General features: G+C 50.1%; 2 pseudogenes; one reads left to right on the top strand and one right to left on the bottom strand.

Annotated features, from left to right (window-relative positions):
• The window catches only part of LOC134432716 (uncharacterized), an 899,340-nt pseudogene that overhangs the window by 791,552 nt on the left and 92,711 nt on the right, over nt 1-15,077 (bottom strand).
• LOC134432721 (zinc finger protein 11-like) overlaps nt 1-15,077 on the top strand; it is a 229,693-nt pseudogene that overhangs the window by 199,143 nt on the left and 15,473 nt on the right.

Raw genomic sequence — 15,077 nt, forward strand, 5'->3', positions numbered from 1 at the left:
AATCACACAAAGCAAAAGCATATTGACTGTAGTTCTATCCAAGCACTACAAGCACATTGAGGGTTAAAAAAATGCTTGCTTATTTAAAGTACAATACCTGCTTGTAAGCCTTAAAAAACAATGCACAGAGCTCCAGTATTAAGCTTGGAACTTCCTAATATCTTGCTAGATATACTTTTCCACAGGTTAGGGAGTTATTCTAGGTAAGTGTTAATGCACAGACCATTGTTCTATTTCTCCTTACTTTCCACTTCTTATATAATTTTTCTGCCGATCAATCTATTGCCTGCTACAAAGCTCAAATCAGTTCTACTGTCTCTGAGGTTTGTCTTTTGCAGCTTTCTCAAAACCATCTGATTTTAAGCATTCCAGACACACTGACTTCTTCCTCACCTGCCTCATTGTCCTGGGCATCTTCTTCTTCCTTGCAGCCTCCCAGGAGTTGGAAATGGAAAATCCTGGTTTGGGGAAAACAAGGGATGAGCACGTTGAGTTTGAAGGTGCCTGTGCCCAAGTCCATCTCTACATGTCACTGACACTCTGGGCTCTAGAAAAACCTCCCAAACACCAAGATTCAGCCCTGAAAAAGCCTCCCAGGAGTTCCCCGTCCCTGGTCCCTCCCCTCTGGTGTTCGGGGGTTCCCCCCTGTCCCAGCTGCTTGGGGGTCACGCTTGGATTGGGGGACCCCTTGTGCCCGGTGCCCGCCCTGCCCAGGCTGCTGGCAGTCCCAGCAATGCCAAAAGCTCCCCCTGCTTCGCTCTCCCCATTTCAGGATGCCGGGGCTGTTTGGGCTCCCGGGCTCCCTTCTCCCCTCATTCTCTGCTCTGGGCTGCAGCGACTCCAAGGAGTCCCCCCTGCCCCTCTCCAGGCTCTGGAGGCTCCCGCCAATGGCGCCGCTCCCCCCTCTCTGGGCTCCCCCCTTTGGGCTCCTGGGGGACACAGGGCTCTGCTCCTCCAGGCTGCCTCTGCCGGCAGCCGCCACCCGCCACCCCCCGATGTCCCCCCAAGAGGCCTTTTCCACTCAGCCTTGGACTTCTTCATTCTCCAAACATCCCCCCAAAAACCCCAACCCAGGGACCTGCAGGGATATCCAGCCAAGCTCCCCCTCTCTGCTCACCGGCGTGATTGGGGGGGACGATGATCCCACAGGTGGGGGCTGCGAATTCAGGCAGGGATCGACTGCCTGGTTCCCTACCTCAGCTCAGCCTTGATCTGCCTTTGTCCCTCAGCTTCTTCCCGCTCCTCCTCTTCCTTCCTCCCTCCTCCTCCCCCTCTGTCTTACCCCCACCTCCTTCTCCTCTTCCATCTCTCCCATGCCATCCCATCTCCTCCTCCTCCTTGCTAACCCCCCCTCCTTCCCCTCCTTCCATCACTGCTCACTCTCCGCCTTCATCGCTCCTCTTCCATCCCTCCCCCTGCTCCTCCCCTCTAACCCCACCTCCTCCTCCCCCTTCATCCCTGCCCTTCCGTGTCCCTCCTCCTCCTCCCCCAGCAGCAGCCACACCCTCGGTGCCCCGTTCCGGCAGCCCTCGCAGCCCGCGGCAGGAGCGGGGATGGAGCCGGGACAGGTCGGGATGGGCAGCGCGGGGCTCTCGGCTGCTCCAGCCGCTGCAGGCGGGGGGAACCCGGCCCGAGCCAAAGGAGAGGAAAACTGGGCAAACTGGGGGCAGAGCACAAAGCTAAGGATGTAGGAGAAAATGGAGATGAAAGAATTACGTTAATATTAACTCCAAACGAGTTAAAATTGGAAATTCCAAAGTTTAGGAAAGCCGAGAAAAAAGATTTAAACACGACAGGAAGTGAAAAAGATAAATCAGGGAAATAGAAACTTCTTGATGGAAGACAATTACTTAATAAATGTGCTTCTAGGAAAATATTAGAAGACAGGCATCAGAAAACCCACTGGGGTACTCAAGCTTTGTGCGATTATTTTTTAAGGAACTATGGGTGCACTACGATTTTTGAAGTTGCAAAGCAAGTAACTGAAAGATGCTTAATTTGCCAAAGGATAAATAAAAAGGTGATGAGAAAAACAAGATTAGGAGGTCGTGAGTTAGCTCATCGATCATTTCAATGTATCCAAGTAGAAGTTTAGATTTCTTAGGCTCTGGATTTATTTGTAAAAAAAACCATTTACATAGAAGACAATAGGCAATATCTTAGACACGAGATTTTAGAAGAATAAAAATCTTTAAAGTATGAGTAACCTCCGAGAAAAATAAAAGGGGAAATGAAAGGGAAGGGAAAAAGACGAAAATTCAGAAAGATAGTGGGATCCTCTGCAGGTCTTGCCCCCTCCGTTCGCGGCCCAGGCGCCTGTCCCGGGTCCCGGATCGCTGCCCGCCTCAGCTCCGCCTGCCCCGGTTTCCATCCCAGGTGCGGCCTCACTGCCCAGGGAAGCTCCACCTGCCCCGGCGCTGTCGCTCAATTTGTATGCCCTGCTCCCACTGCCTGGCCCGCGGCCGCTCTGCCGGCCATGCTGGGGAAGATGGGGGTTGCTCTGTCCTGCCGCCTGCTCCAAGGTCACTGTGCCCACCCCACCCAGGGGGGGTTCCCAGCCATCCCATCCCCGGCTGCCCTGCCCGTGCCACCTGCGCTGGGCACCGCCGCTGCTGCCGCCGGGCTCTCCCACTTGCCTTTGCTCTGCCGGCAGCTGCCAGATCAGCCGCCATCAGCCATGTGGGGGCTACCCACGCTCCGCCTCGGGCTCCACGGGAAGATCCCCCTCTGACGATTCCGGCAGCAGACCCTGCCCACACTCCCACCAAGCCTCAGCGGGATATCCTCCCCTGACCCCGTCCTGCTCTGAGTTGCGTTCCCTTGGTAACCACAGCTCCGGCTGTTCAAGGAAACCCTGTCTCTCTAGGGGAAGCACCTTATCGAAACACTAGGAGCTCAGTTAAAAGACAACCCTCTCCAAATTCTTTCTCAAAACACGGGAGAAAGGCTATAGAAGGGATTATAGTGAAAGAGTTAGATGAAGGGATTGCTCTATTCCCGTTCAGAGAGGTTCCCATGGGAGGGATGCGCTGCCCCGCCCTGCGGGAGCCACCAGTGCCCCTGCCGGCCGTGCCCAGAACTGCACCCAAGGGCGAAGCGCCGCAGCCCAAAGGCCGGAACTGGGTCCGGGCTCTGTTTGCTGTCAGTGCCACAGCTGTTGGTGTTTGTTTGCTTTATTATACACACTAGTAAACAACTGGTATTCCTATTCCCATATCTTTGCCTGAGAGCCCCTTGATTTCACTAGTATAAAAATGAAGAGGGAGGAGGTTTGCATTCTCCATTCCAAGAGAGGCTTTTTCTGCCTTCCCGAGCAGACACCTCTCTTGTAAAGCAAGACAAGCACCCACAGACACTGAGGGGGGCTGCAGGAGGGGCACAAGAAGGCCCTGCAGCACTTGGGCACAAAGGCACAGCAGGTGAGTGCAAGAAGGGAGCAGCAAAAGGCCAAGCTGAAGGCAAAGGCCAGGGCACAATTCCTACAGCCCCCGAGGGATCAACCCCAGGGCCCAAGGGGGCCCCAGCACCCAGGGCACGGGCTTGGCCACAAGCACCTGGCAGAGGCATTGCCCTCCTCGGCAGGGGAGAGCCCACCAAAACAGCCCCTGGCAAGGAACCAGGGCTCCAGCTGCAGGGCACAAGGACACTGCAAGCACAGACAGCAGCACCCTCAGGACCAGCAAGTCCACCCCTTGATGGACATGCATTGGAAGGGTTGTCACAGCTCCCATCATACCAGGAACCCTCCACAGTGCAGCCCTTGAGAACATTCAGGTGGGTGTGCATTGAGAGGAGGCATTTCCTGATGGACACAGGGGCCTCTCAATCCACTCTAAATCTTAGACTGAAGGGGGAAAATAGCAAAGGAATGTTTTAATTTTTAAGGGAATGAGTGGGAAAGATGAACAGGTATGATTTGTTCAACCACTATTAGAAGCTGTGGGGGACAGGTCAGAAATAAATGAAATGCTTTTTCTTCCTCCTGTGATTGTAATTAAATAGGAAGGAATTTGAGAGCTGGATTTTAATACTGAAAAGGGATACAGAAGCTAGTTCTGTACTACTTTTGTGCCAAAATGTGACAAGGCCCATGCTGATGTGAACCTCAAAGTGTGGGCAGCCCCAGGGAAAGAAAGAAAATTAGATATGGAGCCTCTACAAATTACTGTAAAGCAACCAGGACAAGGAATACCCTGTTCCAAGAGAGGGAAGGAAGGGCTCACAACCCTGTATTGAGTCCCTGTTAAAGGCAGGGCTTTTGGAGCCAAGGATGTCTCTCTACAACACTACCATCCTGCCAGTCAACAAACTGGATGGATAGACAGGAGGAGGAAACACAGAATTTTCAAGTGTTAAAATGAAGATTAACTGAGGCAGTTTTCCTGGGCCTTCCAGACAGGGAAAAAGAATTTGAATTATAGGTGGATATTAAACAGGGTCTTGCCAAAGGAATTCTTGTGCTAAAATATTTAACTCTATATAGAATCTCCTATAGTTCAAGTCTGGCATCAAGGTAAAGCTCCGACAACCAAAAAAGCCTCTACATGGATGAGCAGGGCTCGGTTATTACAGTATGAAACTTGTTCAATAGCACAGGAGGATTTAGAACTGAGGACAGGGCAAGGGTTTAACCCAGCCTCCTGTCTGAACAGCCTGGAGAGGGGCTGGCAAGGAACCCAGGACTGCACTCAAGGGACAGAGCTCCAGACCCAGGCTGGGACAGACTGATGATGGGACATTCCCTGGCCTGAGGGAGAAAATGTGTTTGTGGCTGGCTCTGCAAGGGCAGCAGAAGGGAAAAGAGCTACAAGACAGGCTGTTATTAAGGAAGGGCAATCAGACACAGCGCAGGTCACCGCCCCATGCTCAGCTCAACCCACGGAGCTGTGGGTGCTTGTGAGAGCCTGGCACTGAAATGCCCTGAGCAGGAAGGCTTCAATATCTTCTGCTGACACCATGGCACCTAACAGGGGGGCAAAAGCAATTCTCACTGCTTCAGCAACCACTGGAGCAGATATCAAGGGATATTCTCCCACAGGAAGCTGGGCTGGCACAGAGCCTGCACTGGCACTTTGCTGCTGCCAACACCCAGCCAGGACATTGGCTCCTGCCCAAGGAGTGCAAAGCAGCACCACTGGTGGCCAAGGGGCCCATGCCAAGTGTCCCTGAGGGCAGAAACAGCCGCCAGCACAGCTCAACACGGGGGCACCCCTCAGCCTGGCCTCAAGGGCTCTGGAGCTCCGGAGATTTGCACTTCCCGCCTGCAGCAGGAGGATGGGAGGCCGCCCCTGAGCCTGCCCTGAAGGCAACGCAGCAGCAGCCAGGGCTCCACAGCGGGCCAAGCCCCTGCGCCTGCCCACAGATCCTCGCCTGGAATCCTCTGCAATCCTGGCCACCCTCCTCGGCCATCTCCAGCCCCTGGGGCCAAGCCTTGCTGCCACTGCTGCAGCTTCAGCGCTGGCTGGGCTTGCTCTGCCACAGCTGCTGGGGAACACCACGGCACAATTCCACTCTGGGGCTCACTGACACCCACACTCTGGGCTGTCTGCCATTGCACTGCTGCAAAACGTACTGAGTTTGGTTCTTCTAAGTCTTCTTTCTCTGCTCAGGCTTGGTTTGTCTTTGCCTTGGGGAAAGGAATTTTAAAGCTTTTATTTAAGGGGTGTTTGACCACTCAATGGAGATGAGTTTAACACCTGAACAGACTGGGAACAGCCCAAAAGACACCCACAGAGATAACGACCAGCAACAAAACATCAACATTGCCCAGCAGCAGGAAGAGAAGCTTCATTCCAGGCAGCCTCCAGAGGAGCTTTAGAAATGCAAAGGAACACTGCTGGGCAAAGTGTGGACAACGTACCTGGGTCTCTTGCCCGGGGCAGGAATTGGGCTGATTCCCTCTGCCCCTCACCCCAAGCTCTGCCTGCTGGCACTGATGGAATTTGCACAGCTCAAGGCAGAGCCCAGGGGGAGGATATCTAACCCTGCAACACAAACGGGTGAAGCTGCAAAGGGAAACAGCAAATGGAGAATGTTGGGAAAACTTCACTATAAACAAATGGAGGGAATCATCCCTCTGCTCACTCCAACATGTGCTGTAACTGTCTGTATTATGTAGGGTATATTAGAGCACTGGGGATTTTTTACTACCAAAAATTCAGGGAAATCAGTTGGGAATCCAAGGATTTGATGATTTAATTAGAGAAAGGCAGTCAATTGATGCAGCCCTGGCTGGACAGAGCGGCCAAAAACAGGGAAAAGATGAACGGCCAGCAGAACAAATCCTACAACACCATGGACCAGCCCCTGGGAACTCGAACCAATTCATATCAGGAGTCACAGAACCCATTTCTCATTTCAATGGCATCATTAGATTACAAGCTGCCCTCGCAATAATAACCAAACAAACATCTGCAGCTCCTGACCTTCCTGCTGACCAACCCACTGAAATGAGGAACACAACACCTAACCATGGGATGAGATTAGATCATCTCTTAGCAGAAAAATAAGGGTTTGTGGAAAATTAAATGTCTCAAACTGCTGTTGGGAAACAGATGATAAAGGAAACGTGGTGAAAAACAAAACAACAACGGAAACAAGAAAGCAGCTCATGTATTGGTCCAAACATGGAAAGGATGGGAATGGGACACGGTTTTGTGGCTCCCTGGCAGACCATGGGTTAAACGAATGCTGTTTCTCCTCTGATGTGCTACTGCAACTCTCATCTTTTTACCATGCTCCACACCTTGAGAGTGCAGCTCATTCAGCAGCTGAGTGAGGGGCCAGGGACTTGCAGATAAGGAAGTAAGGGACGAAATCACCAGCTTCAATAAATGTTACTAATGAACATGGACTGCTGCTCACAGGAAGACCGGCTAAACTCCTGAACTTCCAGCAGAACAAGGATTTAACAGAGCCGTGAATATCGGCCGTTATACAAAAGTGGGGGTGCACAATAACGAGGACATGCAGTTGGCAGATGGGGAGGTCTGAACCTTCCGAGTATCTCAGCCAGGGGGCAAAGGGAGAGGGAGATGAAGCCGGGAAAATGAGGATAAAAAGGAGGCTGCGAACTACAACAATGGCAGAGAGCGCACGGCAAATGCCCCACGGCCTCTCCCTCTGCTCAGCAATAAAGTCACTTTTACAGGACTCCTCTGTCTCCTCTGCGCACAGAAACCTCCGGCCACAGCAATTTCCCCGCACAGCCCCGGGCACGGGGCAGCCCCCTCTGTCCCAGCCACAGCAACCGGGCCGAGCCAGCGCTGCTCCGGCAGCGGCTCCTGCCGAGGCAGCGGCCGCAAGGAGACCGCGAGCAGCCGCTCCCGCAGCGCCCTCACGCCAGCGGCAACACGCGCCGGACACAGCACAACGAACCCGCCCGAGTCCCCTGCCGCCACCGAGGCCCGCAGCCAGCCCCGAGCCCCCGCACAACCCAGCGCGGCTCCCACCTGCGCTGCGGCCGCCTCCGAGCTCCGCCGCCGCCTCACCGCGCTCCGGCCGCTGCCGCCGCTCACGGGACCGCACACACACTCCGACAATGGCGCCGCTGCCCAGCCACGGCCGCCCTCAGCCCGCCACCGGGGCCCTCCTCCGCCCCGCTCCCACCAATCAGCGCGCCACAAACACGACTGACGGCACCATCGCCCAATCGCAGCCAGGGGCGGGCTCTGCACACGGCACAGCCCCGCCCTGCGCTCTCAGGGCCCCCCGGGCTGCGTGAGGGCAGAGCCGGAGCTGAGGAGCAGCCCTGGAACGGGCCCGGGCCCGAGGCGGATTGAGCTGAAAACACAAACAAACTTCTCCGCAGCTCCCGCCACGGCTTTCCCGGCACTGCGGCTCCGGTGGCTCTGGCTCCGAGGAAAGCTCTCAGTTTTCCTACCCCTAATTAGGCGCATTAGTGCATCTCTTTAATTTACCACAAGAAAAGGAAATCTGCCCAAAGCTCTGTGGATGAGTGGAGGAAGGGAGCTATTTCTGACAGAAAACTCCCAAATCGCAGACCAGAATAATGAGAACTAAGTGAAGACCCTTAAATCCACTTTTCCTTCCATGCCTCCATTGTGAAAAAGACCCATCACTTTAAAAAAATAATTTAAAGTTTAATAGTAATAAAATTGTCATAAAAATAGTAATATAATTAGAGTAATAAAAATTTGAACAATTGAGATTAGGGCAATACGAGACAATAAGAAGAAAGGTACGGAGGACCGGAGGACCGGGTACCTTTTTTGAGCGAAATAAGCCCGAAAAAGGACACCCATTAACAGAGGATTAACCCTTAAAAGCAATTGCCTGTTGCATATTCATACACCTCATACATGATGCATGAATTCCATTCAAACAAAGGATTCTGTCTGGTCAGTGTCAACTTCTGCCTCCTAATCCTCAGCGGCGTCTTCATGGCTGAGCAAGGCGGGAAGAAGTTCGTTTCTTCTGATAAGAGAGCAGTAAATTCTCTTTCTCTGAAAGATTTAGGTGTCCTGTGGCTGCTATCTGGTGCAAGTACCTCATTCCTTTCTTTAAAAAGTATCCCACATACATTGAAATAAACAAGGGCCAGGAGACTTCTTCTCCTTTTAAACGCCTTTATTAATAGTGTTCAGCTCAGGATTGGGCGGCTCGACAGTCGGCAGCATCCGTCGTCTCTCCCAAGGCGACTCAGAGGAGGAGGATATGCACAGCTCTGTCCACCAGGGGCAGAGCTGGGGAATCAGATCCTCTTGGGAGCCTTTAGGGCCTGCTGATTCCGTTAGATGGTGCCCCTCCCACTCCATCAGCTTGGTCTCACCGCCCGGGTCAACTCTCATGGTCAGGGCGAGAGGCTCCGAAGGTGTTCCGCGTCTCTGCAGGCTCAGCACTCGGCTCCTCACATCCAGACATCACTCCAGTCTCTCAACTCTTAGGCGGCTCGTTGTTTTTGGGGTTTCTCCATGAGTTTGGAGATGGGGGTCCCACAAAGCATTCTGGTCTTGGGAGTCACTTTGCATAACCCCCCCACCTTCTCAGGTGTCTTCCCTATTCTGAGAAAGGTAAAACTTAGCCGCGGGCAAGGTCCCCACCCAGGAGAAGGGCCATTACCTCGCCCCAGCCAGGGCTTTTACTAATACAAAAACAACCATTAACGACAACGACCCGTGATTACAATAACAAAGGCAGCAGCCCAGCAGTAGTGGTAACTTTTTCTCCCAGAAAAAAATATTAACCGAATTTTTGTTCATAACAGTCCCCCCTCTTTCTTTGATCGAGCTTAAATTCTAAGCTTGCATCAACTCACAATTTTTTTGTTTTGAATCTACTATAAATCTCTTGTGCACTTTGGTAATCATGGTTACTTAACCTTGTTACTGTCCTTGGTTTCTTCAGGTTGGTCTGCATGGCAAGTACTATTCTACTAAAACAGATAAATAAGCATAGTAAAAAGAGCAATCCTCCAAGTACACACACAGTGAGAAAAAGTATTTTCCCATACATCCTTTTTGAAAATCTTTAGGTTCTCCCACCCACTGGGATCAAGTGTAGGAGTTTGTTCCTCATTATTTACACATGCTAACCTTTTTATTTCGTTTGAAATGTTCCTAATAATTGAATTCTTTATTTTTAATACTGCCTGGAGCCAGATAACTTTGTTTAACATAGATAGTGGAATCCGAATTTGGCTTTTACAATTTTGGATTTTCTCTATTTCTATTCCACTTTGCCTGTTCTGTTTAATTTCTCCCAAATCATTATATATAGGAACTCCCAAACTTGATCCAGTTTCTTTGGGTAATAAGAAAATTGGTTTTATCACTCTAGCGGCGCAGCTGCCAGACAAGATCAAATCTAGGGGTTTAAGGCTCCCCTGAAATGTGTTCCAAAAGGAGTTTTTCTCTTTTCCAGTATACTCATATAGATACTTGTTACAAACAAATTTTCTTACCATTTTCACCATTTCTTTGCTTTTTACTAGATCTGCTGAGCTTGTTTCAGCAGCATCCCATTCGAAGCACAACCAGGCTTCCCCTATAGGGCGCTCTCCTAGAAGTGGCTGCCTAAAACTGGCAGTATTGTATGCTCTCCAATACACTCTCTTATTTTTCTGATAAAGGACCAATTGGGAGAGGTTAACACAATCAGGGTTAGAACTGATGTGGACTCTCCAAGGAGCTCACTTCCTCCTCACAGAGGGGTTGGTAGCATTCACTGCACGGCTCAGCTGGGCTCCCCTGAGCACCACCAGCCATCAGAGCCATCAGTACTACCCTTCCCAAGAGTCCAGTATGGGTCATCTCATACAGCCTGCCCACCCGGCCTTGCCTCTTGGGGAATTTTACTGAGGAAAAGCTTCCAAGCTCTTTAGAGTCCCTTCTACCCGTTTCTCTGGTTAAACCTCTCTTGCTCTGTTCCCTACCAAGTTTGGCTTCCCCCAGGGGAGTGTTCTGTAGAGGATTAACCTGGAGTCTTTAGAAATAAATTGGGGAACTTAACCAGAATTACTTATTTACAGTCTTAAACTTTTTACCAACATAGTTTACACAGAACAGTCTTAAAACATTTTAAGCAATATTAGAACTCTGATACCAATTTTTTTTTTCCACACAGTTCAGTCTTTTTGACTCTTCCTTCTGAGAGTCAGCTTTAAATCACAGTATACTCAGGTGAATTAACTTGTGAAGCAGATGAATCTTGTCCAGCGCCGGGGGGTGAGAGTGATGTGGACTCTGGTCCAATGCCAGAGGGAAAAACTGGGACTCTGGCCCAATGCCAGAAGGACAAAGGGGTGGAGTCCGGTCCAATGCCAGAGGGAGAATGGGGTGCAGTCCGGTCCAATGCCAGCATGCCAGAGGGAAAAAAAACTGGTGTTGAATCCTGGTCCAATGCCAGGGGGTGAGAGTGATGCGAGTCCAACCTTTTCCTTTTGGTCTGCACAGTCGAGTTAGTAATGAAGAGTACCTGAAACGGGCTTTCAAACACAGGCATTAGTGGTCTGCAATTTAATGATTTTATCAAAACTCAGTTTCTCTGTTTAATGTTATTGGTTAATTTCTCTTTTTCCATAGCTTGCATGTTTCTCTCATCAACTTCTACATACTCTGTATTTTGCAAGGAGTTGTATTTCTCAGCTAACTTAACTCCCAAAGTATTTTTATTCCCCTATTTTTCTGTGTATTTAATTCAATGGTTTTTCTGTTCTATTTTTCAAGATCTTATCTATTTATCTCTTGCTTCTGTTTCTTACTTTCACTTACAGCTTAAATACTTCTTTCAACCCCTTACACCTAATTTTTTTTTTTTCTTACACCATTCTTCTACACAATACACTTCCCTCTAAGGAGATGTGGTAAAACTTATAATGCACAATCTACATTACCTCTATTCTAATTTGTCTATATTCATTCTCACACATTCCTTCACACCCTCAAGACACAAACTGGATCATTATTGCTAGAAAATCACTGTGGCTCCCCTCACCTTGGGGTTGGCCCACAGGTCTCAGTATCCCTGGGCCTCTTGGAAGGGCCCTGGCTCTGGTTGCCTCTGGTGCACATTCACCTGTGAGGCTGTCTGCGGGTCAGTCACGCTCTCGCAGCTACGGCTCCCTCACACACCTGAGGAGCACTAGTCTCGTTTGCAGGTCACACACACTCTTTGGCCACAGCCCCCACCCGCCTGGGGGACACAAGCCTGGTTTGCAGGTCACACATACACACACTTCCACTGCCCCCTTCCCACGTGCCCGGGAAGTTGAGGCTGACTTTGTGACTCACTCTCACGCACACAACAAGACAACAATAAGGTACCTTTTACTTTCACATCACTTATTACAAGTTAAGTATTACTGGCCAGTTTTGGTGCTATTGGATATCCTTTCTACCTAGCTGTTTTTGTCTAACTTCAGATGTTTTTCACTATACTATACTATACTATACTATACTATACTATACTATACTATACTATACTATACTATACTTCTTAGTACTTTGTTGAGACAGGACTTATCTGCTCCTGTATCTACTCAAAAATTCTAATTCTTCATTTAAGGGTCCCACTTCAAAGTTTACCAAGGGCTCTTCTAGATGTTACATCAGGTCCCCTATAGTGTAAAGCCCCTGACCCTCTAATCATCACCTTTAAGGATCTTCCCTAAATTATCTTGTTCCCTGGCTATTGCCTTATCAAGACTGAGTTTTCTACAAAACCTCCTGATGTGTCCTGCCTTTCCACAGTAATAGCAATGTCGCTCTCTCAAAGGGCCTTGAGGTGTCTCCATCCCTCTTGTACCTGACAGTACTGGCCTATCCTTGCCTCCTCCTGGTGGTGGACCCGCCCACCCTGCACTTTCTCTAGCTACAGCAACCATGATCTTAGCCTTGGCCCTTGCTTTATCTTCCTCCCTCCTTAAATACACCTTCAATGCCTCTCTTAATAACTCATTAATGCCCTTCTCTTGCCAATCTTCCATCTTTTCCAGTTTTCTCCTTATATCAGGCCAAGATTTGGTAACAAATTGGACTTTTAGCAGCATTTGACCTTCTGGGGTGTCTGAGTCTATTCTAGAGTACAACTGAAAGCTTCGCCTTAGGCGGTTAAGCCAGGCAGCAGGAGCTTCATCCTTCTCTTGTGTACCCTCAAATGCCAATTGGGTGTTAGTTCCTTTGGGAACTGACTCTTTGATCCCCCGTATTATCAAAGACCTATATTCCCTCATGGCCTTCCTCCCCTCTTCCTGGTTAGGGTTCCAGCTGGGAACCGTTAGTGGCAATTTCTGTTCACCTGTTGGCACCTGGGGTCCTGGACTGTTATCTTTCTCCCATATTCTTATGCCAGCCGCCCTTATCATCTGGACCTCTTCTGGGGAAAATAATATACTCAGGATGGAATTCATCTCCCCCCAGGTGTAGATATTTGGACCTAGAAATTGATCCACTTGGTTGGCTATGCCCACTGAGTCCTCAACCAAATGCCCCAACTCTTTCTTGAATCCTCTCACCTCAGAAGCAGTTAGGGGAACATTCACAAAGCCAACACCTCCCGCTACTCCTCCCATAGGAACCTCTCTGAGGGGAAAGAGTCTCTCTGCCTTGGAGGTCTTGGATCTGGTGCTACAGTAAGGCCCATCTTCAGATGCCAAACTACTTTGAGGGTTCTCTGGGTTACCCTGAACTCTCTGCCCATCAGCAGGTGTATTTGCTGATAGCTGTTTATCGGGCGAGGAGGCATTTGTGTCCCAGGTAGAAGGAGGTAAATGGACAGCAATAGGAGGGGGAAAAGAGCCTGAGTAGATATTAAGCAGAGCTGGAGAAGGAGTGGAGAATGCAGCAAGTGGAGTAGGCACTTGTGGTGGTGCAGAAGGAACTGGAGGAGATACTGGGTTTATCATAGCTGAAGCTGAAGAGGTAGAAGGAGGAATTTGAGCAGGTGGTAATGAGATGGCAGCCAGGGGAGGAACCAGACCTGCCATTTGAGGTGCTTGAAGAAGAGGATTATAAGGCGGAGGGGCAGAAGGAGGCAAATAATCCAGGGGGTCCCATCTTTTACTAGTTCTATCATCCCCTCCTTCATTCCCCTCTTTCTTCCTCTGTACCTTACAAATTCGCACCCCTTCATCCCCAACAGCGCTCTTTAACCAGCAAGCCACATACAATAATTGCTCAGGATCAGTATCTCTTTGAGCTGTCAGATAATTATTTAATTGTTGGCACATCCACTTATCCTTTGTCCCACACCAAGGCCATCCTCCTTGCAACTCTAATTCTGACCACGCTTCCATACAATAATGGATCATTTTCACTTTATCTAATCCCTCCGTGGCCTCTAGAGAATCCCATTTTACTAACAGTTCTCCTAAGGGACTATTGGGATGTATATACCTCAGTCTCTTGCCGGTCTTTTTACTATTACAACCTCCCATTTTTCAGGTCTCAATAAAAAATCCCAAAGGTGCCTCTACAGACCGGGAATTTCAAAAAACCTTGTTTGAGGAGCTTCAGCCTCCTCCACTGAACTTCAAATTTCTGCCTGATGCTCAGGACTTTATACTGAAACAACTGCCCAATCTCTTGATTGCCCAACTTCCCAGCGTCAGGTCTTACATCTATCGGGACTTGAACACACGAAGCCTCGGCCAAGAATCCGGGTCGTGCCTGACTCCCTCAGTCAGGAAAAACAACTGCCTGATTTTTTAGTTCGTCTCCCACTCCCGCCACCGGATTTCTCACCAGTCCGGTGCTCCGGTGCTCCTCTGCGTCGCTGTCCTGAGCCGATCTCTCTGGTCCTAGTAGCCAGCTGTCCTCTGAAGATCCAAGATGGCCAGTCCTGAGTCCTCTTGCGGCGTGGCTATTCTGGACGAGAGCCCCCAGCTGAAATAAACAGGGCCAGGAGACTTCTTCTCCTTTTTAATGCCTTTATTAAAAGTGATCAGCTCAGGATTGGGCGGCTCGGCGGGTCTGCAGCGTCCGTCGTCTCCCAGGGCGACTCAGAGGAGAAGGATATGCACAGCTCTGTCCACCAGGGGCAGGGCTGGGGGAATCCGGTCCTCGTGGGAGCCTTTAGGGCGTGATGTCCCCGTCAGATGGTGCTTCAGTCCGGGTCTCGCTCCCTCCCAAACCTGGCCCGGGGGATCTCGAAGACAGGGTGAGGAACGATGAAGGTTTCCCGCATCTCTGCAGGCCTAGCGCTCTGCTCCTCACATCCAGACATCACTCCAGTCTCTCAAATCTTAGGCGGCTCGTTGCTTTTGGGGTTTCCCCGTGGGTTTGGAGTCGGGGTCCCACAAAGCATTCTGGTCTTGGGAGTCACTTTGCATAACCCCTCCCACCCTCTCAGGTGTCTTCACTATTCTGAGAAAGGTACAACTTAGCCTCGGGAAGGTCCCCACCCAGGAGAAGGGCCATTAACTCGCCCCAGCCAGGGCTTTTACTAATACAAAAACAACCATTAACGACAACGACCCGTGATTACAATAACAAAACACTCAGAACTTGGGCAGGGCCAGTGATCTGGCTGCCTCTTTGTAACTTTTTCTCACAACAAAGATATTTTTGTTCATAACAATAGGCTCTAATTTTTTGGGGGGGGACAAATACCATCTGGAG

The sequence above is a fragment of the Melospiza melodia genome (assembly GCF_035770615.1).
Source record: "Melospiza melodia melodia isolate bMelMel2 chromosome 7 unlocalized genomic scaffold, bMelMel2.pri SUPER_7_unloc_1, whole genome shotgun sequence".
NCBI classification, from domain to species: Eukaryota; Metazoa; Chordata; class Aves; order Passeriformes; family Passerellidae; genus Melospiza; species Melospiza melodia.